Source organism: Vulpes lagopus, chromosome 14 (assembly GCF_018345385.1).
Source record: "Vulpes lagopus strain Blue_001 chromosome 14, ASM1834538v1, whole genome shotgun sequence".
Classification (NCBI taxonomy): Eukaryota; Metazoa; Chordata; class Mammalia; order Carnivora; family Canidae; genus Vulpes; species Vulpes lagopus.
The window spans coordinates 4,181,847-4,204,887 of NC_054837.1; the positions used below are offsets into that span (position 1 = coordinate 4,181,847).

The following is a 23,041-nucleotide window of genomic DNA, read 5'->3' on the forward strand; positions in this document are numbered from 1 at the left end:
TTTACCATGGTCTGATTTTAGTCTGTATTTCTCCTGCTTCTAATTTTGATAACACAGAATGGATCGGTCACTGACAAACTGGCAGGCATCTTCCCCCAGTCCTATTGCCCTTGGCCAGAATAAAATAGAACCTTGTGCTGTAAACAAGATAGTTATTTCTTCTCTTCCACATGGCCTACGTCAGGAAGTCTCCAAAAAATGGGAGCACGGCGGGGGGCGGGGAGGGGGCATACCATCCCAAACCGAGTCTTCTCCAGCAACTCATTTTATTCTCCAAACATTCCAGTTGGTATCCCCTTTGTCACATACCCATCATTGAAGGAACAAAGAATGCCCTTAGTTGGATTTCAATTTAAGTTCAGTTGAGAAGGCTCTTTCCTCCAATACTTGGTGTAATTTGGCACATCCTATGATTTTCCCTGGTCAGGCACATTAATTTCTGAATCACCACTATATCACTTCAAACCAAGTAGTAACTTTGTTTAGATTAAAATAAAAAATATCTGATCTTAAACTGATCGGCCCCACCCCCACCCCCAGCTCTGCACAAAAGAAGGAGAGGGAGAGAAAAACATCTAGGCATTACACAGATTTTTCCCTCTGTATTCTGTGAGTCACAAAACTTGATGCCATAAAATAGGCACTTTCTCATCCACAGACTAGATATTATATGACATAATTACAGAGGCAACTATATTTATTTTACTGATTTAAAATCTATTCCCCCAAAGGATCTTTCTCACAGCATAAGGCAAGTATATTTCAAGGGTATTGAAATTATGTCTACTCAATACCTGACGAACCAGAGATACTTACATCTTAAGTAAAAATTTTCCCAAATGTACCTAAGGAACAAAAAGGCATTCATATTTTCACATCAGGGTTGCCAATGGCTGGTGGTAGGAGAAAGACATGGACAAAAAGGGTATAGGGAGCTTTTTTGGCTGATGCAAATATTCAGTCTTGATTGGTGATGGCAGTTACATGACTGTGTAAGTTTGTTGATATTCATAAAAGTACACATTTTAAAAAGTGGATTTTACTACTAGTAAATTGTATCTCAGAAAACGGAGTGAAAGAGAATGTGAAGATTAAAATGAAATAAAAGGTAAAAGCTTATTCATTTAAAAATTATTTTCTGGGACATTTGGGTGGCTCAGTGGTAGAGCATCTGCCTTTGGCTCAGGTTGTGATCCTGGGGTCCTGGGATCAAGTCCCGTATCGGGGTTCCTGGAGGGAGCCTACTTCTCCCTCTGCCTGTATCTCTGCCTCTCTCTCTATATCTCTCATGAATAAATAAATAAAATCTTTAAAAAATAATAAGTAAATAAAAAAATTTAAAAAATATTTCCTGAACCTCTTAATATAGTAGAGAACAGGGAGGGAGGATTTATTTTTTTTTTTTTAAATCTTTATTTATTTGACAGAGAGATAGAACCAGAGAGCACAACTGGGGGAGGGGCAAAGGGAGAGGGAGGAACAGGTTCCCCAGTGATTGCAGGACTTGATCCCAGGACCCTGAGATCATTACCCGAGCTGAAGGCAGACACTTAACCCACTGAGACACCCAGATGCCCCAGGGAGGAAGGCTTTAAAACTCCCCAAAATCACTTGCTCTGAAGAATTTCTGAATTATATGACTTTCGTATGCTGAAGTTAGTAAATACAAACATTCTTATTATAGACATGAAAATACAGTGAAATCAAGATATGTAAAATATGGAGATACAACTTTAAAAATTGAAGGACATAGTAACTCTTCAAAATTTGGATTTGAGTTTTTGTCCCCAATCTTCATTTAATTCAAATAGGCTTTTAGAAATTGTCTTCTCATTTTACGGTACTTTAAAATAGCCTACAATAAGATGCTTTGAAAATGTCATCTAATATTTCAGACAATCCAAAATGTAAAAAGTAACGGAAATTATTTCATTCCTTTCATGGACTATGAATAGCACCTACTAAGCACGGAAGACGGCCAATGTGGGTTGTTCTAACAATGACTAGGAAGATGAACGAGCTGATGACTGAATGAAGGAAAGAAACAAATATGCAGAAGACAGAGCAAAGAGGGATGTTGGGCTGGAAAGCTCTGCAGGAAAAGCCTACGTCCCATGGAGGCAGAAGGAGCAGTTAGGAAGTATCAGGAAGTCATCAAGAGAACAGTCACAAGAAGTATCCACGGGGAAAGGCTCACCTCGTCAAGGAGTGGGGGTGACGGGTGCTTTTTCTTCTTTTTTTTTTTTTAAGACATGACACTTAAAAACATAGACCTATATACATATACATATCAAGACAATATGGTACTAGAGAAGTACAGAGGGTACTAGAAAGTACTAGAGAAAGTACCTAGAGCAATCAAGTGATCTGGAAATGTAACCAGAGAATTTGAGCTCAAGGATGATGTTTAAATAGTGGGAAATATTTGCCCAAAAAAAGGAAAATCAAGGACATTTTGTTTCAGAGGATGGTAATATGGAAGTATGAGACAGGATTACTACATAATGAACAGATAAGTTTGGCTGCAATGAAGAGTATGAGTAGGGAGTGGTAAAAAGGAAGGCTGGAAAGAAGGACCTGGACAAATTATAGGGTCTCAAAAGCCAGACTAAGAAGTTTGAATCTAAGCCTATTCCAGAGATAATATAACTTTTAAAGGTTTTTGAGCAGTACTGTGATAAGAAAGCACTTGATGGGATGAGCACTGGGTGTTGTAGTATATGTTGGCAGATTGGATTTAAATTTTAAAAAATGTAAAAAAAAAAAAAGGATAAAAGGAGCTGGGTTATTTCTTTCTCAGAGATGAGATACAAACAACTAAAACTAAAATATGATATTAATAATGCATGAGAAGGTAGGTGTTGCCATGTGACCCAAGGGGGACGGCAGTGGTGTTGTAGAGATAGCTTAAGCAACACCAAACACTGAATGGATTATGGCGCTCACCCCTATGTATAAATCAAATTGCTATTAAAAACAAATTATTTGTCATAAAGTCAACAAAGTTCTGGTATTTCCTATAATCAATACTGCTGTTGCCTTACTTTGAAATACTAAGTTATTCGCAAAGAAATGATGTTTAGTGTTTCTGCTTTGCTGGTTCTCAGATTCATGGGGCGTCTGTCTGTGTTGGCTGATTGCTTGGGCCACAGGTGAGGGATAGTGTCACCTTAGTGAATGAACAAAGGGATGGGTCTCGTCCTGACTATTGTCTCGTCGTGTGATTAGTCTCACGGGGATGAATCAAAGGAAACAAACTCATCAGATCTGCGATGCAAATGAAAAAGCAAAGGCATGGATACAGTGACAAGTGTTACAAGCAACCCTAAGAGATTCTGACTTTACATACCTCCTCCCTTTGCTATTTAACCCGCAGCAGGGATATCCTTTTCCAGGACTTACCATGCATACGCCTGCAGTTTTTGCCTTGATCAGAGAACCGGATAAAATGGGCAAAGGATTAGAAATGTACATAACATGAACACAGAAGCAGAGCATCCGTTCCTCCACCCAGCCTTCATGAACATAGCACCCACCAAACCAAGCACTGGCTTGCTCTGAACCTAGCAGAGGAAGGAAACATTAGAATAATACTTATAAAAACAGAATTCTACAAAATGATGGAGGGATTGATTTAGTGGGAGTGGCCAGTGGAGGCATCTTTGAGAGAAGCACGTCATAACTTACCATTTTACTGTAGAGTCTTAAAGCATAGTCCCCCCGAGCCCTTACCCTACTTTGGAGAAAAACGTGTGCCTAGAGGACCAGAAGATTTGTGTCCTACAGATTGAATGTGACAACATGGCGCTTGATAGTCATGAAGAAGGTGTGTTCTGTTACTTCCCTTTTTAAATGCCTGTATGACTTAAGTAACGCCTTTAGTTTCATTTGTAATATTGGCATTTTGTAACTTCAATCTTTTTCATTGTTATTGGTGATGATTAACTAGAGTCTTATCAAATTTGTTTAGTGTTTTCAAGGAACCAATTTAAAAAAAAATGAGATTTTTTTTTTTTCTCTGAGATCTCCTCAGAGATGCTTGCTGGTTGCAAGGCCTCGGACCAGGACGTCACCTCGTACTAACATCAGTATCTTCATCTTGTGAAATAGATGCATTCCATGCTTCGGAAATTATTGCCGAGACGAATTGGGGGCAATCCGTGAAAAGCAATTAGCACCATGACTGGCTAAGTGGTAGATACTCAACACCTCTTGTCCTTGTTGCTGTTGTCACATCAGGTATCTCCTCTGGACATGTTGAGTGGACCTTGCCAACTTTTGCTCTTTTTGTGGGGGTTGCTCTTTTTGAAATAGTCATGGAGACGGTTCCTGTCTGCTGACACAACAACAGTTTCTTTCTTTAAATACACTACCATCAGATCAAGTTACAGACTTTGGCTTGAAGACGTTCTGTGTTTTAGGTTGGCTACTTCAGAAACCTGGTAGGTACATAGTGAGTTTGTTAGATTAATTACCTTGCAGAGAGGTAGCGTTGCGTGAGGGGTTCCGTGGATGGGTGCCAGGCCCAGACTACCAGGGTAAAAAAAATCCCAGCATTAACATTTACCAGCTGAGTGATCTTGAAGAAAATACTGAAACTTTCTGCGGCTCAATTTCATTATCTATAAAATGAGAATAGTAATTGTACACGTCACGTGCTATTGTTGTAAGGAATAAATAAGAGTGTGATGTAGAGAATGTAAAACCTTGTCTGGCACTTAAACACCAGTGTGTGCATTAGCTACTGTAAGGCTTTCATTAAATCCTCTCAACAACCATATGCCTTGAATGTCAATATTTAATGAGACGATAAGGTCTGTGGAGGCAGGCACCTTTAGATATTATTCATTATCCTATTTCCAGTACTTAGAACAGCATTTACTCAACCAATACCATAAATATAAGCGCAAATAAATTATAAATAAGTTAAATCAATGGATGAATGAATGTTGAGTGAATCTCTATGTCTTAGATTAGGATATTGTAACTAAACATGGTTTGATGATTTGTCCAGGACACCCTGAGCATGTAACAGCATTAATTTTCTGTCTGACTGTAAAACACATAGGCTTAACCACACACATTTGCAGTGGAAACATGCAGGGTTCAGCTTGAGGAGACGTGAAGGCAGATCATGGAAATTACCAGTTTGGGCAACTGATACGGTGCAGAAGAAGGATGAAAGGGAGTCCAAATATGGTTTGTGGAAAATCCCATCCTAAGCACTTTCCAAATCGGAATCTTTTAGGATGTTGCTCTGGAATCTGCATCCCTAATGAACAGCCTGGTAATTCTATGCTCTTAATGCTCAGGAAGTCCTGAGTAGACCAGATTCCTAGTGGGCTGCCATGGTGAACACTGAGGTTAGGAATTAGAAGGCAGGAGAAGTCAGAAGGGAGCTGAGATTGGAAAAAAAAAAAAAAAAAAAAAGAGAGAGAGAGAGAGAATGCAATTGGGCAATAAGTACTAATTTCAAAGAGAGCCTCAAGAATCCCTCCAGCGGGAGAGCCAGAATTATTGTTAATGGCATCAACTGGCTACAGTGTCCTGGGATCTATCAAATTATATTTTTGTTACTTGAACTATCTGTGGAAAGGGACGTGGTAGGGGTTTGAAAGGACTTTTTGCTGGACTTGTTAGGGGTTTGAAGGAATCGCATTCTGAGATTTTAAAGAGGAGTTCTCACAACATGCACGTAAGCATTCTGCTCAATGCAAAGTTTAGCTTGCCCTCCACGCCTCCGTGTCCTGGGACCAAGGATGGCAGCACGGTTCCTGGTTTTGAGGCTGCAGGGCCAGCTACGAGTATATCCTGCCACTAAGTGGCTCTACGTGCAGGTCACATATAGGAAATTAGCAAGGAGATGGTTTCAATACTTAGTTCTCAATCATCGTTGATTATTTAATAACAATAAATCTGCCTTTAGAGTCGCCCTTCTTTATGGTACGATCTCAAAAATCACAAGCATCAGTGTAAAAATAAGGTAGTCATTTCAAAAACATTCATCTCACATCTGTATGATTTTCTTTGAAAATACTGAGAATGTTGTTTTGATGTTCCCAAAAAATGAGCATTAAGTTCACCAATGTTGGGCCCACAGTCTTTCACACCTGATCCTAATTTAGTCCTTTTCTCCAGTCTAAGGAGTAAGGGCACATACAATTAATAATCCAATGCATTCGCACATGATTAGATGAATATTTTGGATGCCATCCTTAATATAACAAATGGAAACTATTCTTTAAAACTGCTTCTTATATACTCAGTGTCTATAAGCTATTAAATCTGTTTGCGAATACACTGTCTTTAGGTATTTCAGTAATGTTAAAGAATTCTCAAAGATAATTATCACTTTCTTGCAAATGGAATGCCTCCAAAATTGATTTTAAAATGCTTAATCAGCCTTTCTTTTCTGTCATCTGGATATATACCTACTCTTTCTCCTATTTCATGTCATATTGGTAAATATTCAATTATCTTTTATCCTAAAATTTCTTTCATTGGCCCTCTACTGCTTTGTGCTATGCCGTCCATCTACTTTTCACCTTCTTCCAACTTTCCAGAAATCTGCTGGCTACTTTGCTTCCAACTCATTTAATGAAGCTGCCCTCTTGAAAGTCATTACCAAATCTAATATATTTCCCAGTCTTCATTTTCAAAACGATCGCCTGTTCAAACAACGTTGCCCTCATTTTAGTTCCAAAAAATTGCAAGTGTTTAAAGACATTTTCTCAGTCTCCCTTAATTTTTAAAATTTTGAAAAAAAAAAAAAATAAAATAAAATTTTGTTTTATGCAATGTACTTACAAAGATAGAAAATAATATAACAGATTTCTCATGGACTCAGCGCTAAAACAGATGTTAACGTTTTGTCGTGTTAAATTCAGACTTCACCTCTCTAACAGAATAAGAAGAAAATGATTCACAAACAGCCAGGGCCCTAACCAGAACCTTTTTCTGCTCACTTCCTCCCCACAGAAAGGTGTGCATCATTTCCATGTATAGTTTTGTACATTTACAACATACATGTATTCAGAAACATATGCACTCTCATTCTATCTTAATGTTTGCATGGATCTTACCATATTCTGCATCTTTCTGCAACATATTCTTTACTAATACTATGTATTTTTTAAATTATCCATGTTTATGCATGTAAATCGAGCTTCTTCATTTTTTTTCTGCTGAATGGTGTTTCATTATATGAATAAATCATGATTGATTCATTTTCCTACCAAGCAACACTTTCCCCCCTTCTTTTTTGCAATGACAAACAGTTGCAATTATTACTTTTGTACATGTACGTGTAACAATTTCTCCTGGGTAGACCCTGAGCAATACAACTTCTAGCTCGGAGGGTATGCGTATCTTAAGTTTGATTAGTTATTGTTAACTTATCCCTCAAAGTGGGTTCACCCATTCACGTTCCCATGAGAGGTATGTGACTGTTTCCTCTTCTCAGTGTTCTTTCCAACACCCACCATTGCTGGATGCACCCTTGTTCTCTGTCTGATGGTTACCATGTTTTCTCCAACACCAGCCAACACCTGCCATTACTAGATGCACCAATGTTCTCTATGTGATGGTTATGGTATAATACCTCCTTCTTTTGATCTGTATTTTTCTTATTACAAGTGAGGCTGAGCATCTTTTCCTGTGTTATTGGACACTGGTGTTTACTCTTGTCCTCTGCATAGTCTTTGCCCATCTTTCTTCTGTTGGGTTGTCTTTTTCTTATTAATGTATAAAAGCACTCTAAATAGCCATTGGTCCTTTGCTACTTACATAGAATGGAAAATATCTCTGACACTTTGTAAAAAAACTTCAAAGAGGTCTTTGAAAAAAGCCCTTTGCTTTTTGCTATTTGTCATGCAAAAATTTTATTTCAAATATTATTTTTTAAATGTCTGCTCTATGTTGTCAACTAATGTTTCCTATGTGTTACACTACTGGTTACAGTGTTAATAGTATCATTAGATTGATCCTGTGGATTTGTTGTTTAGATCTCTGGAATTATTGTTCTTTCACCTGATTTGTCTATTAATTACTGATGGAGATGTATAGAAATTTCTAGTTACAATGATGACTTTCTTAATGTCTCTTTATACTTCTATCAGATATCTTAAGCATTTTCAATCTATGCTTAGAATTATTACATTTTTCCAGTGAATAAAACTTATTACTATGTCTTAACTATGTTTATGTTAATGCTTGTTACTTTTGAATCTATTTTATCTCATATTACATATTTGCACCACTTTTGTTGGAATATCTTTTCAATTTTTTCCTATCTCTATGTTCTCTTGAAATTTTGATTAGACTTTCTCACTCTATAGATCTTTTACAACCTCTTTGATATCTTCCACTGCTTTCTTTGTATTTCATAAGGGAATTATTTTTCAGATGAGTCTTTATGTTTACTATTTTTATCTTATATTGAATTCTAAGTTCAATGATATGTCTTGCATCTAGAAATTATAGTTGGCTCTTTTACAAATCTATTATATTTTTCTATATGTTCTTAAGTGTAGTCCTAATTTTTCCCACTTTTATTTCTTTATAAGTCATCAAATATACTTCCTATGTCCAATATCTTCAGTCCCCATCAGGGACCGTTTATGCTGTTTTGTATGTCCTCACTCATATTAGCTTGCTTCTTTAGAAGTTTGGGATTTAAAAATGTGAGTGCAGTTTCCTTGTAACTTTATCTGCACAAATCCTTTGTTGGTTGGGATGAAGATGTGTTCCTGTAGAGAGGACTTAAATGTGCTTCTGCTAGAGAACACTTCCAACCCAGGGTTGCTTGAAAACGCATGGATGTTAGGTGTTTGGGGAACCACATTAGTGCAATGTATTGAAAGCATGCATTTTAGCTTCCAAGTCACATAAGGCACACCTTCCAGTTGATACTTCTTAGAGACTTTTTTTTCTCTCCTTCATTCTGAGAGGAGGCCCAGACTAGTAGGTCTTCTTAAAATCTACCTTTGTAGGCCAGTTTTTATTTGTTCATTTATTTGCTTGTTTTATTATTGCTTTGTTTTATTTTTATATTTTTTAAAGATTTTATTTATTGACAGAGAGAGAGAGAGAGAGAAAACGTGCACACAAGTGGGGGTAGAGGGGCAGAGAGAGAAGCAGAGTCCCTGTTGAGCAGGGAGCCCAACGTGGGACTTAATCCCAGGACCCTGAGATCATGACCTGAGCAGAAGGCAGACACTTCACTGACTGAGCCACCCAGGCACCCCTGTTCGTTTGATTTTTTAGATCATGCATACAGGGTACTTCTCTGATGCAGAAATCTTTGACCCTCTTTCCCATCTTGACTGGCCCTTGGGGTATGTCTCCTTTCCTCATGAGCAACTGAGTGCATGAAACTTCTACTTAATAGAATAAGAACAACATGAGGAGAAAGACCTTGAGTTCAAGCTTAGATATAGTACATCCAAGTGTTTGTAAAACAACCAGGGAGGTGAAGTGAGACAGAATGTGAAACCTTGGCTGTACATGATGCTGGTTACATGTGTATAGAGCAAGAAGAGGAGATCTGGGAGAGAGGCCAAGATATGTCTACACCCCAGGTCTAGTGAAAAAGGCTGCCACAAACGTAGCTTGTACATTCCATGCAGAGTTCTAAACAAGTTGAGCCAAAATTTAAAAGTCAGGGCATTTCATATAAAAATATCATTCTGTTGAAAAATCAGAATTCTGGCATCAAGAGGCTCCCATTCAAAGCAAGAGTTGAGTGAGCCTATCCAGTTTGGAATGGTACATGTTTTCTCACTTGGGCTGCCATCCATCATGTACATCATCTGTTTAGACTCCTCATGCACTAGAGCTTGTCCATGACCTAGGCTCATAATGGCTCTAGATTGTGTGATTGTTGAAGAGGATATGGACCTTGAGGATTGGAATAGTGGGAATAAAAGAGTAAAATCCAAAATATTGCAGAGATATTGAGTGGCTTTCCCAAGACTGGAAAAAACATATGTGCTTCTATTTTTGATGGGGGTAGCAGTGTTAGGTGGGGTTCCTGCCCATTTACATACAAAGCCCCTCATGGAAGTATGACTTCAACATGCTGCCAGTGCCTCATATCAGCCCAGAAGAATAGAGCACACAAACCCATAAATAGCAAACCAGGGCCACCCAAGGCACAACAGAAACATAAATCTTGAAAGGTGCCAGCTAATGCCAAAAAGGGAGCAAGTTCCACCCACAGTGAGTTAGGAATAGCATCGGATCCTCTCAGAACACATATCCACCAAAGCACGACTTAAGTAAATTTGTGGTCCGATGGTTCTGAGCAAACAGACAAACAAACAAACAAAAACCCAACACTTGGGAGGGCCGTGGTAGGAGAAGGATCAAGTGAGAGCAGGTCTACATGAGAGCGTTAATGGGAAGCAGATGTGCAGAGAAGAGTTGGAGGCTGGAAGACGTGTTGCTGATGATGAATTTGAGGGAAACACAATGCCATTAATCTGGAAGATGGGAGCAGGTGTAACATAGACCCGTAGTGGAGTCCAAGTGGGGTAGACACAGGAATACCTAGGTGTGAGTTCTCATGGCTTCGTAGACAGGAATGAAAGCTATGGGATATGCCCTGGGGGATTCATAATCATGACCGGGGGCAGATGAGGGTGATGTGAAGTGTGGGTGCCCTCTGACCCTTGCAGTAGAATTGAGGGTGCCGGGGCAGCAGACTGCTCCCCAGCATGGAATCCCATCAGAGGACAGGAAGCCAAGGGAGCACCACTTAATTTCAGTGCTTGGGGCTTGCTTTAAGCCCTCTTAGAAGGAGGACAGTCTTAAAATGAGTGAGCAAGAGGGCAGACGTAAGTAGAACCACTGAAATATGGAAAACTCAATTGATACCCCCCCAAAAAGCATTCATTGATACAATTCAGGAAACTTTCCTTCAGATGGATAAATCCTAAATCTGTAGATGGTTATACAATGCCATGTAGCAGGATATTTCATACAAATATTAAGACCTTCCATTACCTAATCTAAGGTTACAGACAATCTCTTCTAGGCATCAAGGCAGGAGAAAGATTTTTTTCTACCAGCGGGAAAAATTCAGTCGGTTTTCAGCCTTGTCCAAAGCAAATTTAAAGAGAGAAGGAAAGTGAGCAATTGCCCCAGAATTTTCGAGGTAAAGAGGTGGTGACCTGAGGATTACATCCAGTCATTGTGTTATTATAAAGGCAGGTATTCTTAAAACTCTAAGAATTCATGAAATGCAGCACTTGTGATCCCTCTTGAAAACACTATTCAACAATAAATTCTAGCCACTTAATAACCTATGAATAAAAAATTCAGAAATGGAGGAACTGTGTTAAAAGGTTTGCTTCTGAGCTTTGAAACCTATTTAAATAGACTCTAGGGAGCACATTGTTTTTCACATTTGGTCTTTGAAACTGCTTTGAGAGAGAACTGATATATATATTATTTGAAATGTGTGTTACGAAAACCTCTTTCTAGCAGGAGAACAAAGGACAGGACCTGATCAGGCTGAAATATTCTTTGATAAAAAGTACCAATTTAAAATCAAAAGTATAAATTTTTGAAACATCAGAGAAAAAAAAGCTTCCAAGCTTACTGGGTTTTTTCCCCCCTTTTCCCTAAAAGAACACAAAATCAGCAACAGTGAAATTCTGGGAAGACCCTGGAACCAGATAAAACAATCTTATTAAAAATTGAATCACGGTTAAAGAGCAGTTGCCCAGCAACCAACGATCTCACCATTTCCTACAAATTCTCCACAGTGGATTTTTTTTTTTTTTTAACAATCTCATAAAACTAGGACAGACTAAGAAGTCATGGAAAGAGGTGAGAAATGAAGACGGTTGAGGGAGGGCTGAAACTGAATATTATTTGACTGCAAATTTAATCCAGATACTCAAGGGTTGGACCAGGTCGAGCCAGTCGGGCCACAAAACACATGAAATATTCACATACCTCCGTCATCCACAGAGCAGGCAACAGGAGAAAAACAAATGATACAGGACCTTTAATGCCCATAGTTAAAGGAGACTCACAGGACGCTGGGGCAGGAAGGAATCTGAAGCTCCAACTCTTTCGTTGGGCAGATGAGCAAACTCACCCAGGAAGGGGGAAGGGCAAGTCTATGGCCCACCACGTACCAGGGCGAGCGAAGCAGGCACTTGTCCCACTCCTGGGTCACCGTCCTTTCTAACAGCCATACTGTCTCATATTGGATACAGGTGTTCTTTAAATGTGTCCTTAAGCAGTTATTAGCTAGTCAGACTTGGCTATGACATCAGTAACTCTGTTCTAAGAGACCCAAAATTTTAATATTCTAGTAAAAGGCAACTTTCACCGGTTGTAGAGTTCTAGGGTATGTTTATTACTGAAGCTTTGTGAATCACGATTTCCTTGAGGATCACAGACATCCACTCCTCTCCTGTCAAGTTCATAATAATTCTTCAATTATAAAACATGCTGGCAATCAACATTGGAAGCACATGTGACCTGTCCTAAGTGTGAACACCTGGGTAGGAATTCGAACATCTCTAAGGGGACCTAGAGCCCCATCAATTTCTGACATTGGCCACGCCCATCAAAATATGGTCCTACCAACAAAATCACTGGGTGTGTGAAACACCACTAACAACCTCAGTAAAACAATAAACATTTATTTCTCTAAAGGCTGGAAATCCTATGCTGGCACAGTTGGGTTCCGGGTAAGGTTGCCCTTCCTGTTTGTCATCATGAGGCTTTTCCTGGATGGGTGAGTGCAGGGACGGGGAGAGGATCGAGTGGGCACAAATGTATACTTGCTATAAACACTGGGCATCACTGTGTTTCCAAGAGGTTAATCCCATCTTTCTGGAAGCTCCTTCTGAGTTCAAGAGTGGCTTGGTACACAGAGTAGCCAAAAGTACACTCTAGGTGTGGGATAGGCTTGAGAGAAATCTTGAAGTGGATGGAGGGTAGGATAAAATACAATTACTCATGCCTGGAATTGTTCTAAGTGCGTCGTATAGGTGATTTAATTTTAATTAAAGCCCCTACAAAATGGGTTATTTTATTACTATGTTGCAGCAGAGGTTGAGGCCTGGAGAATTTGAGCCACAGGCCCAAGGTAGATCCAGCAAGATACAGGGCCAGGATTCAAAGCCAGGATTCCTGATTCCAGGACCAGGCTCGTAAATACCTTCTTCTGTAGCCTCTCTCAGAATATCACAATGAGTAAACGTCCTTCTTCACAGTAAACTCATTTTTTTGTTTTTTGTTTTGTTTTACCTTAGCTTTTCAATAGCACCCTGGATTTATCTCTCTTTTCATAAGATTTTTACTGAATACTTAACAGAGTTATAAGACTAATAATTCAATTTGCCATGATTTTCTGAAGACTCTTTTATTTTAAAGGTTTTATTTATTTATTCATGAGAGACACAGAAAGAGACAGAGACACAGGCAGAGGGAGAAGCAGGCTTCATGCAGGGAGCCCAATGCAGGACTTGATCCCAGGACCCTGGGATCATGCCCTGAGCTGAAGACAGCCACTCAACCACTGAGCCACCCAGGTGCCCCTCTGAAGACATTTTTTAAAAGTTATTATTTAATAATCAACAGATTATTAGTTGAAGAGAATATATATTTCTTTAGCTCTCTTCTTTAGTAAAAGTGGTCCATTTAGGACAAAATATAGGATAGGGTCCAGCTTATCTGTATAATCAATTAATAAAATACTGTAATGAGGAAATTATTCAACCAATAAGAGCACAGAATTATCTGAAACAGAAAACAGAATTTAATATGTTTTGAATTTCTGTATGTTATCTTGAATTTCAATTTTGAATCGAATCAGAGAGAGCTTAAATGTGAAAGCTCAAAGAAGAACACATGTGCTTTAACATGTTTATCAAAATATGAAATCTATAAGTTCAATTTCACCATACTTTACTAAGTACATAAATGACAATAAGGAATATTTGGAAATATTTTCATTTCTTCCATCTACATTGTTAGCACTTCATAATAATTCCCTGGCAAAATTAAAAATTAAAAATCATAATTGGTAAAAAAAATCATAACTGGTTTTTCTTAAGACACCCACAGGTACTTGAAAGTAGTGCACTAAGCTTGTTTATTTTTTTTGTTAAGATCCTAAATGTTTTTACTGACTTCAGGGAAATACTCATTATTCCCAGAAGACCCTAGCTCCTGGCTTCCTGCAACTCTCCCCAACATTGAATATTTGGTGACTTTTGTATATGCTTTGATGAACTGACCGAAGATCTAATCTACTAGTTCCCTTGCAGCCTCTTTTCTAGTGATCCCTCCTGCTCACATCCCTGCCCTGCCTTTATCAGTCACTACAGATTCTCCAGAATAACAGTTTCAAGTGTCTTACTGTTGAGGTACCACTTTCTCCCTGCCTAACTTACTGCCCGTGGCTGGTCCCCAAAGTCTGATGACTGCCTGCCACACTAGCCCTTAAAATCTATTCCTACTACTACCTGTTAAATTTCATGGTTGATCATTATTATCTCTTGTTCACATACATCTTAACACCTGCCAAATCCTCACCTGTACTAAAATCCAATGACCTCACTACACTGCCCTGTGGGAGGAAAACACTGACTTGCCAATGACTTCAATGACTTGCCCATGACTTCAATGATGTGCCTGCCTATGACTTCAGTGACTGCTCATGACTTCAATTTCAATGACTAGAAATCCCACGTGAACTTTAATAACACCTGCAGCTCTACTTTAATTCCCTACTCCATTCACACTCCCAGACTCCTTGGTAACAAAAGCCTCCTGTCTCCTCAAACCTGTCACACCTTCTCTCTCATCCTCAATCTCAGCTCATGACTTGATTTTCCCGATAAAATAGAAGCATTCAGAAAGACAATGTCCCAAATCCCCATGCCTACCACCAACTGTTTCCCAGCGTCAGTATGTATGTGCTCTACCTTCCTGTTACCCCTAGATAGAATAGCTGCCCATATTCACCTAAATCCCGTCCTTCCCGATGTGTGCTAGACCCCATCTCCTTTCTCAGAGACCTCACTCCAGCTCCTTATCTCTCCTGCACCATTAATTCTTCTTCTTCTCTCTCTCTCTCTTTCCTCTTCACCCCATTCCATTAACATACAAACATTCTCCCATTCCCCCCACCCTTCCCATTTTGGCAGGGTGCTTTGCTCAGAAATCTCATTAACAACCCCGCCCGCCCCGGTTAGGTAGCTGCCTATTTTGGAAGAAAGTATCTCCATTTCACTGTTGTGCACATTTAAGTGGGTTGGTGGAAGCTAATAGGGAATATAAGTTATTGATGAATGACAATCTCTGTCTCCAAAGGAGAGCTTAATGAGGTCATATATTTTAGAACACCATGTCCTAGCCCTGGCTTTATGTCAATATGTCATGAATGGAATTACCTTAAACAGCTGAGTGTTACAAAAGCAAGAAGGAGCAACTGGGCGGTCTGCCAGAGAAGTGTTTCCATCTGTGCCCAGGGAGTGATGCTAATGGAGACTGCTCCTTTCTTCAAGTTAATAGGAGCAACTTTGTAATCTAAAGAAGATAATCAAGTGAGGAGGCTTCCAGCAGCAAGGCAAGTAAGTTCCTTAAGATAGTACTATAAGTTCATACAGGCTAAGGACACACAATAGAATGAAAACATGGTAATTTACTAATAATCCTGGATCCCTCAATTAAGCTGTGAAGTTTAAAAACAATCAGTTGGATCAGTCACTTCTTGGAAAATGATTTCTATTTGAGCATCAGTTGGTTTGCAACTCACATCAATTGTGATGCTTTATAAACTTCTCAAATGTCAAGAGAATTAACCTCTTATAGGAAGTGTTAGAGGAATTGCCAAACACAGTTCAACCAAAATTCTAGAAATGCCAGTATTTCTAAATTATTTTATGCTTTGCCAGTATTTTTTTAAGTTTCTTTAATGATTGGGTAAGTCTATCAGATATATGTGTTCAGGGATGCGTGGGTGGCTCAGTGGTTGAGCACCCGCCTTCTGTCCAGGGCGTGATCCTGGAATTCCAGGATCGAGTCCCACATTGGCCTTCCTGCATGGAGCCTGCTTCTCCCTCTCTCTGTGTCTCTCATGAATAAATAAATAAAATCTCTTTTTAAAAAAAATAAATGTGCATTCAATGCTGAGATAAGAAAGAGCAGACCCATCTAATGGGTCAGATGCTATGTGGATTGGTAAACCATGTTCAAGATAATACCTCAATGGACATTTGGGCTCTTTCCATAATTTGGCTATTGTTGATAATGCTACTATAAATATCAGGCTGTATGTACCCATTTGAATTAGTATTTTTGTATCCTTTGGGTAAACACCTAGTAGTAAATTGCTGGGTCATAGGGAAATTCTACTTTTAACTTTTTGAGGAACCTCTGTACTGTTTCCCAGCATGGCTGCACCAGTTTGCATTACCACCAGCAGCGTAAGAGGGCTCCCCTTTCTCTGCATCCTTGCCAACATCTGTTGTTTCCTGTGTTAATTAAAAAAAAATTATTATTCTGAGAGAGAAAATGCACATGTTGTGTGAGTTGGGCAAGGGGCAGAGGGGGAGAGAATCTTAAAGCAGAGTTTCTGCTGAGCATGGAGCCTGGCCCTGGGCTCGACCTCATGACCCTGAGATTACAACCTCAGCTGAAACCCATACTGGGTTGTTTAACTGACCGAGCCACCCAGGTACCCCTCCTGTTTTGTTAGTTTTAGCCATTCTGACTGGTGTGAGGTGATACTGATTGATGAATGGATACAGAAGATGTGGCCTATTATATAGACTATATATACAATATATATGGCCTATTATTCAGCCATCAAAAAGAATGAGACCTTGCTGTTTGTAACAATGTGGATGCAACTAGAGGGTATTATACTAAAGAAAATAAGCCAGAAAAAGACAAATACCATAGGATGTCACTCCTATGTGGAATTTAAGAAACAAATGGACAAAATGGGGGGAAAAGAGAGACAGGAGCAAACAATGAAACAGACTCTTAACTCTAAAGAACACACTGCTAGTCACCAGAGGGGAGATGGGTGAGGGGGTGAGGGAAATAGGTGATGGGGATGAAGGAGTGCGCTCGTTGTGATGAACACCAGACAACGTATGGGAGTGCTGAATCACTGTATTGTACACCTGACACTAACATCACACTGTATGTTAAGTACAATTTAAATTAAAACTTAGAGGAGAAAAAAAAAAAGACACCACTTCACAAAGTTAGCTTAAATGTTCACAGGTTAAGCTAGATTGGGTTGTGTCTGAATATTGTTAAAATAATTTTTAAAAATCCAATCATAACCAATATTTGTAGAAAGGCTTATGCTATTCCCCATATAGAACTTTAAAAATAATCTTTACTTGGCCCATCCACCATGGTCTCGTGAAAGTCCAAACTCAGAGAGTTGAATGAGCTTTCAAACCATCTGACCTTCATTTCCTTCTCTCCTTATCTTTTCATTCTCTGGCCCAATTCCCCACACTTACTGCTCCAAAAAGAGTGAGCTCATTTTTATTTACAAAATATGCCAAGCTCCCTTTCCTCTCCTGATCTGTGCATGTGTGCCATCTGAAAACTGTTGCCTCCTCGTTTACCTGGTTGTTGTTCAAGTCACACAGTTGTAACCTACAACCAGGGGTCTCTGAGGCCATCAGATGCCCTTCCCGCCCATCCCATAGACACTGCAACTGTCCAATGTCCATGTGCTCAGGGGCCTCTCAGTCTTCATTCCACCATGTCCCCAACACAGAATTTCCTGACACATTTCAAAACACACACACTCTCCCCGATGGCATCTACTTGATCACCACAGAGTCTTTATAAGTCTTTATAAGGCGTGACCCCAGGGTCCTGGGATCGAGTCCGCATCGGGCTCCCCGCAGGGAGCCTACTTCTTCCTCTGCCTGTGTCTCTGCCTCTCTCTGTGTCTCTCATTTATTTATGAATAAATAAATAAAATCTTAAAAAATAAAAAAATGACGACAGAAGTTTGATTCTAGATCTTCACATTATAAACGATAGACTTTTTCATGATCCAACTTCCAAAGTCACTGCGCTATGCAAACATGAGCCTTCAGAGCGTGGGTGGCAAACATGAAAGTTTGCAGCAATTTGTGAAAACTTATTAGTGACATCAGCGATTACCTGGCACTCAAGGACGGGTGCTTGCCAGTGAGGGGTTAGAGAGGCTGTGGCAGCTCAAAGCTGAGAGTGTATTCATTCCATCAAAGCTACTCGGTCGTTCTCCTAGAGTACAGAGTAGATAAAACTGAGCACTGTGTTTAGGAATCTGGAAAATTCTAAGAAGGGGGGCTCTCTGTACCTTTTCCAGGCTATTAAAATGTGCCCTGCATTGGATCTCAGCTTTTGAAGAGGGGGAGTATGTTGTCCTCCCTGGATCTTCCTTGCCCAATATGCCTTCTCCCAAATTCTCCCATTGTCATAACCAATAGGACAAACACAATTGCTTTAAAAAAATCACAGAACTATTATTTATATTCCCCAAATGAATGAGAACATAAATAAGTGAAAGGGAATTGAAGGGAAGGGAGAAGAAATGGGTAGGAAATATCAGAAAGGGAGACAGAACATGAAGACTCCTAACTCTGGGAAACGAACTAGGGATGGTGGAAGGGGAGGTGGGTGGGGAGTGGGGGGGAATGGGTGACGGGCACTGAGGGGGCACTTGACGGGATGAGCGCTGGGTGTTATTTAGTATGTTGGCAAATTGAACACCAATAAAAAATAAATTTATTATTTAAAAAAAATCACAGAACTAGGGAAAGCAAAAAAAAAAAAAAAAAAAGCTGACAAAAGTAGGAAAGTACTCTGCCTGGGGAATGTTTTATGATGTAAAATAAGGGGACAATCATTAGCCAGAGACTGTCAAATGGCTGGTTTCTGCACAGAGAAGCAGGTCTGGAAGGAAAGATTTTCACCTGCTTTGAGCCATTCTTTCTTTTATCCTGCGGAACCTCAGCTATGTGTACCTTTTTTTTTTTTTTTTTTAATCAGTGTAGAAGATTCCAGGTGGGGTTGATGCAGAATCAGGGGATGCCCAAGGAGTGGAGTAGATCCCTATTTCTCATCTCCTTCAGCTTCTGTGTCAAATAGCACACAGTACAGCTAACTCCAGGATCTGCTCCTGAGAAGCAGCATAGATGTTTTATGTCCTGGATGCTGAACCCTGCAATTTAAGGGCCTACTGAGGCAAGTTTCGTTAGGCAGCAGACGCCGCAATGCTTTCCATGGTAGGCTTTATTCATCCGAGCTCTGGGATTAGAATCCTGGCTTTCCATGGCTCCCCTAATACACTGAAATGGGGAGGATGCCGGGATAAGCAAGTTATTAAGAAATCATCTCATCTTTCACCTTCCCTAGTGAATAAGAATAGAAAGAGTCCTCTGGATAAATATGTTCTGGAAACTCGGCATGCCGTAGCATTCTCTGAAGTTCTCAGAAGTACGATGGTATGCTAGAGGTTTCGTGACACCTTTCAATAAAGAAAGCTCTCCAACCCCAACCTTCTGTTGACTCACTTCACACCATCTCTTACCACCCTGGGAGGTCAGCCTGGGAGGAGGGCTGGACTAGTTTAACTCTTCTCTGATATCTGCTTCGCAGAGAACATTCTCTCTGACTGCTATTGATTCTTCCAAAATGCAGACGAGATGTCTGTGTCCTCCCACCTCCTGGCCAGACGTGACACTGTCTTAGGAGGACTTCTCAGCTCTGGGCACACAGAAGGCAAAAAGTCTTCTGAAATGACTCCATGATTCCAGTCTGAAATGACTCAGACTCCAGTCTGAATCTGAAATGCACGCCTTCCTCAGACTCATTCTCCAAACCTGGAACCAGAATTGGATTGTCAGGTGTTAGGGATGGTGGTAGCTCTTGTTGGTTTGGTTTGTTTGTTTGTTTTTTTGCACAGTGAGTTTCCTTATCTCTCTTCTTCTGGGGACAGAACCTGTTTTCCTCACTGGATCGGTTCTTGGCACATCCTCCCCTCTCTTCCTTCCCGAAAACTGTGATGGGTCCAAGGATGAGCAGCATATCACAGAACAGGGCCAGTCAGGGTCTTTCTGAGAGATTAATACACGAACCTTGGAGGAAAGCAACACTCTCCTTCTATGGAGTGTGTTAAACTGGGAGGATGCGATGTCCATTGGTCCTGGTCACCTGCTTCCCTGGCACAGAGGGACAGCCCATCAGGCCACGCAGAAACAATCAGTGGAGACAAAGAGAGTCTGGCTAAGTGGGGTTCCAGATGCTCATGTCTGAATACCTGAGTTATAAAATACTTTGAAACTGTGAAAAATGGAAGTACGCTTCCCAGTAGGTAATCCATAAATAACTTTAAGATCATTTAAATTAACCTATGATTGGGAACATCCTTGTTCGCAAGCGTCAGATGATCAGCCTTTACTTGACTTGAGAACTTTGTATACGGAATAAAATTTAGGTGTGAGTTACACCTCTGGTCAATTATTTCTGTATTTTCCTTACTTTTGCAATTACAAACAATTGATCTTTTCAGGCCTAAAAGCAGGCAAAATCTTCTGTTTCCTTAATCCTTGTCCGTTCTCCTACCTGGATGCGGTCTTTAGGAAATTGTTAAAACTTGTCATCCGGATCGCCCCAGGAATAGCAGGGAGTAGAGACAGTTCCCTGTGAAAACTTCATGTTCTAGTGTGTTTGGCGGGGAGGGGTGTGAAGAATAGAGCTCTCGACTCTGCTTTACAATACCCTTCATTAAACGCTCTGTACAAGGCCTAGGAAAAAACTGTCCACTTGCTTTCTGAGCCTTTCCTGTTTGGCCAAAGTCATCCTCAAAGATATTATCAACTGAACAGAATGTTTCGTGTCTGGAGCTTTAGGTCAGTGAGTCAAGCACGGCTACAGTGACAATCCAAGTGATGCCCTCCTGACCGGAACCCCCAGAGCAAGCTGTACCCTGGAAGCACGTAAATAGGTAAGTGATGGGATGCCTGGGTGGCTCAGTGGTTGAGCATCTGCCTTCAGCTCAGGGTGTGATCCTGCGGTCCTGGGACGAGTCCCACATCAGGCTCCCTGCATGGAGTCTGCTTCTCCCTCTGCCTGTGTCTCTGCCTCTCTCTCTGTGTCTTTCATGAATAAATAAATAAAATATTTTAAAAATAAAAATAAAAATAAATAAATATGTAAGTGGCAGAGTGCCATGACCTGTAGGCCCACCTCCTGATGGATGTGCCCAGAGATGCATTCTGTCCCGGGTGTCCTTTCCCCGTGGCACCTACTGCTGCAATTTATTGACACCAGATGTTCTTTCTGTATCAGTAAGACTTGTAGCAGCGTCTATTTAAAGTTAAATGGAGTAATTGGAGCCAGAGCGTCGTACTCTAACGCAGTAAATCAAAGCACATCACAGTCATAAAAATGCAGACGAGGGAAAGCATGAATGAGAGAGATCGTTATAAAAAAAGGAAAGCCCCACTCGCGGAGACCCAAGAAGCTCTGATTAGAATTTGCCATCTCGAAGGACACTGGTAGGAATCGATGGGCAACCGCTCAGAGCTCTGCGGCCAGAATCAGCCACAGGCCTCACCTTAGAAATCAGGCAAGAGGCCTTTGTCACCGTGACCTCCTTCCCCATGAGCGACAGTTCCAGGAAGACAACTCTTCCCTCGGAGTCATCCTTGGGGACCAGAGGCAGAAATCCAGCTGATGATGGGGGACAGGGGCCTGAGGTCTAATGGTTTCACTAACGTAGCACTTTCAATGGAGGTTTTAACAGATCGAGGCCTAACGAATAATTAATGGTAGGAAAAGGAGACGTGTTTTAGAGTGATGGGGAAGAAAGCTTAAGGCAGGAGGGACCATGGGATCAGCAGGGCTCAAAGCGGGCTGGGCCCCGAGGGCCTCAGACGGGGCCACTGCTCCCAAGGGGCACCCCTGGAGCTGATCATGCAGCCACTGAAGTGCACAGAAAGCACACGATGAAAACTAAGCAAGCCTGGCGGAAGGATGTTCCAGTGACCTTAACCACTTTTTTCCATAAATAAATACATAAATAAATAAATAAATAAATAAATAAATAAATAAATAAATCCAGGATTTTCCCTCCTTGATGCCTGGCATAGGCAGATGCTAGAGCACATCCCTCACTCCAGCAGAAGGAGCCTCTCAGGCTCTGCCTTTTGTGCTCCGAAAGCTTAAGTTCCTTTGGAGAATGTAAAGGATGTAGCATAACATGGATGCCAAAAACAAACAAGCAAACAAATAAATAAATAAATAAGAAAGAAAGAAAGAAAGAAAGAAAGAAAAAAAAAAGAAAAAAGGGGTGTTTCAAGCCAACTCCCACACAGACTAGAGAAATCATGCCCTGGGTTGGGGGGAAAAGAGAAGGCAGGAATGAGGAGGAGCCCGGTAGGGTCTGGCCCTGGGCCCTGGGCCCTGCAGCTGCAGAGGAGGCCCCTCAGAGTGTGGTGGGGCACAGCCAAGCCCAGGGACAGGGCTCCCCCAGACTGGCTCCAGGCCACTGGACTCTGGGCACAGAAATCCCCACTGTCCCTTCGTGGAGGGGAGAGGGGGCTCTGGGGACAGGCACGTGGCCTATCTCAATGGGACCTTTCTGGCTGAAGGACAAGAACTAAATATGGGAAGGAGGCCTCCGAGGATCCCACTGGGACAGACCCCCGACGGTCAGATCGCCACAGTATCCTGGTGCCACATGAGCCTTGGAACAACTTCCCAGCATTCCCATGGAAGGAAGCCTTGGCATAAGAGTCAGGTTGCCAGGGGCACCTGGGGGGCTGGGTCAGTGGCTCAGGTCATGGTCCCGGGGTCCTGGGATCCAGTCCTGCCTTGGGCTTCCTGCTGAGTGAGGAGTCTGCTTCTCCCTCTCCCTCCCCCATTGCTTGTGCTCTCTCTCTCTCTCTCTGTCTCTCAAATAAATAAAATCCTTAAAAAAATAAACAGTTAGATTGCCATATAAAAGGACAAATGGCATCCTTAAGGTTGAGGACTCCTGTGTATAACT

At 40.9% G+C, this 23,041-nt stretch overlaps 1 long non-coding RNA gene across 1 annotated transcript in view; it reads left to right on the forward strand.

The window, feature by feature from the left end:
• LOC121475656 overlaps positions 1-23,041 on the forward strand; it is a 114,653-nt gene that overhangs the window by 67,051 nt on the left and 24,561 nt on the right. Inside the window, exon 3 of the long non-coding RNA XR_005983790.1 lies at positions 20,895-20,995. This is a non-coding gene — a long non-coding RNA (uncharacterized LOC121475656). The remainder of the gene's footprint in view (positions 1-20,894; positions 20,996-23,041) is intronic.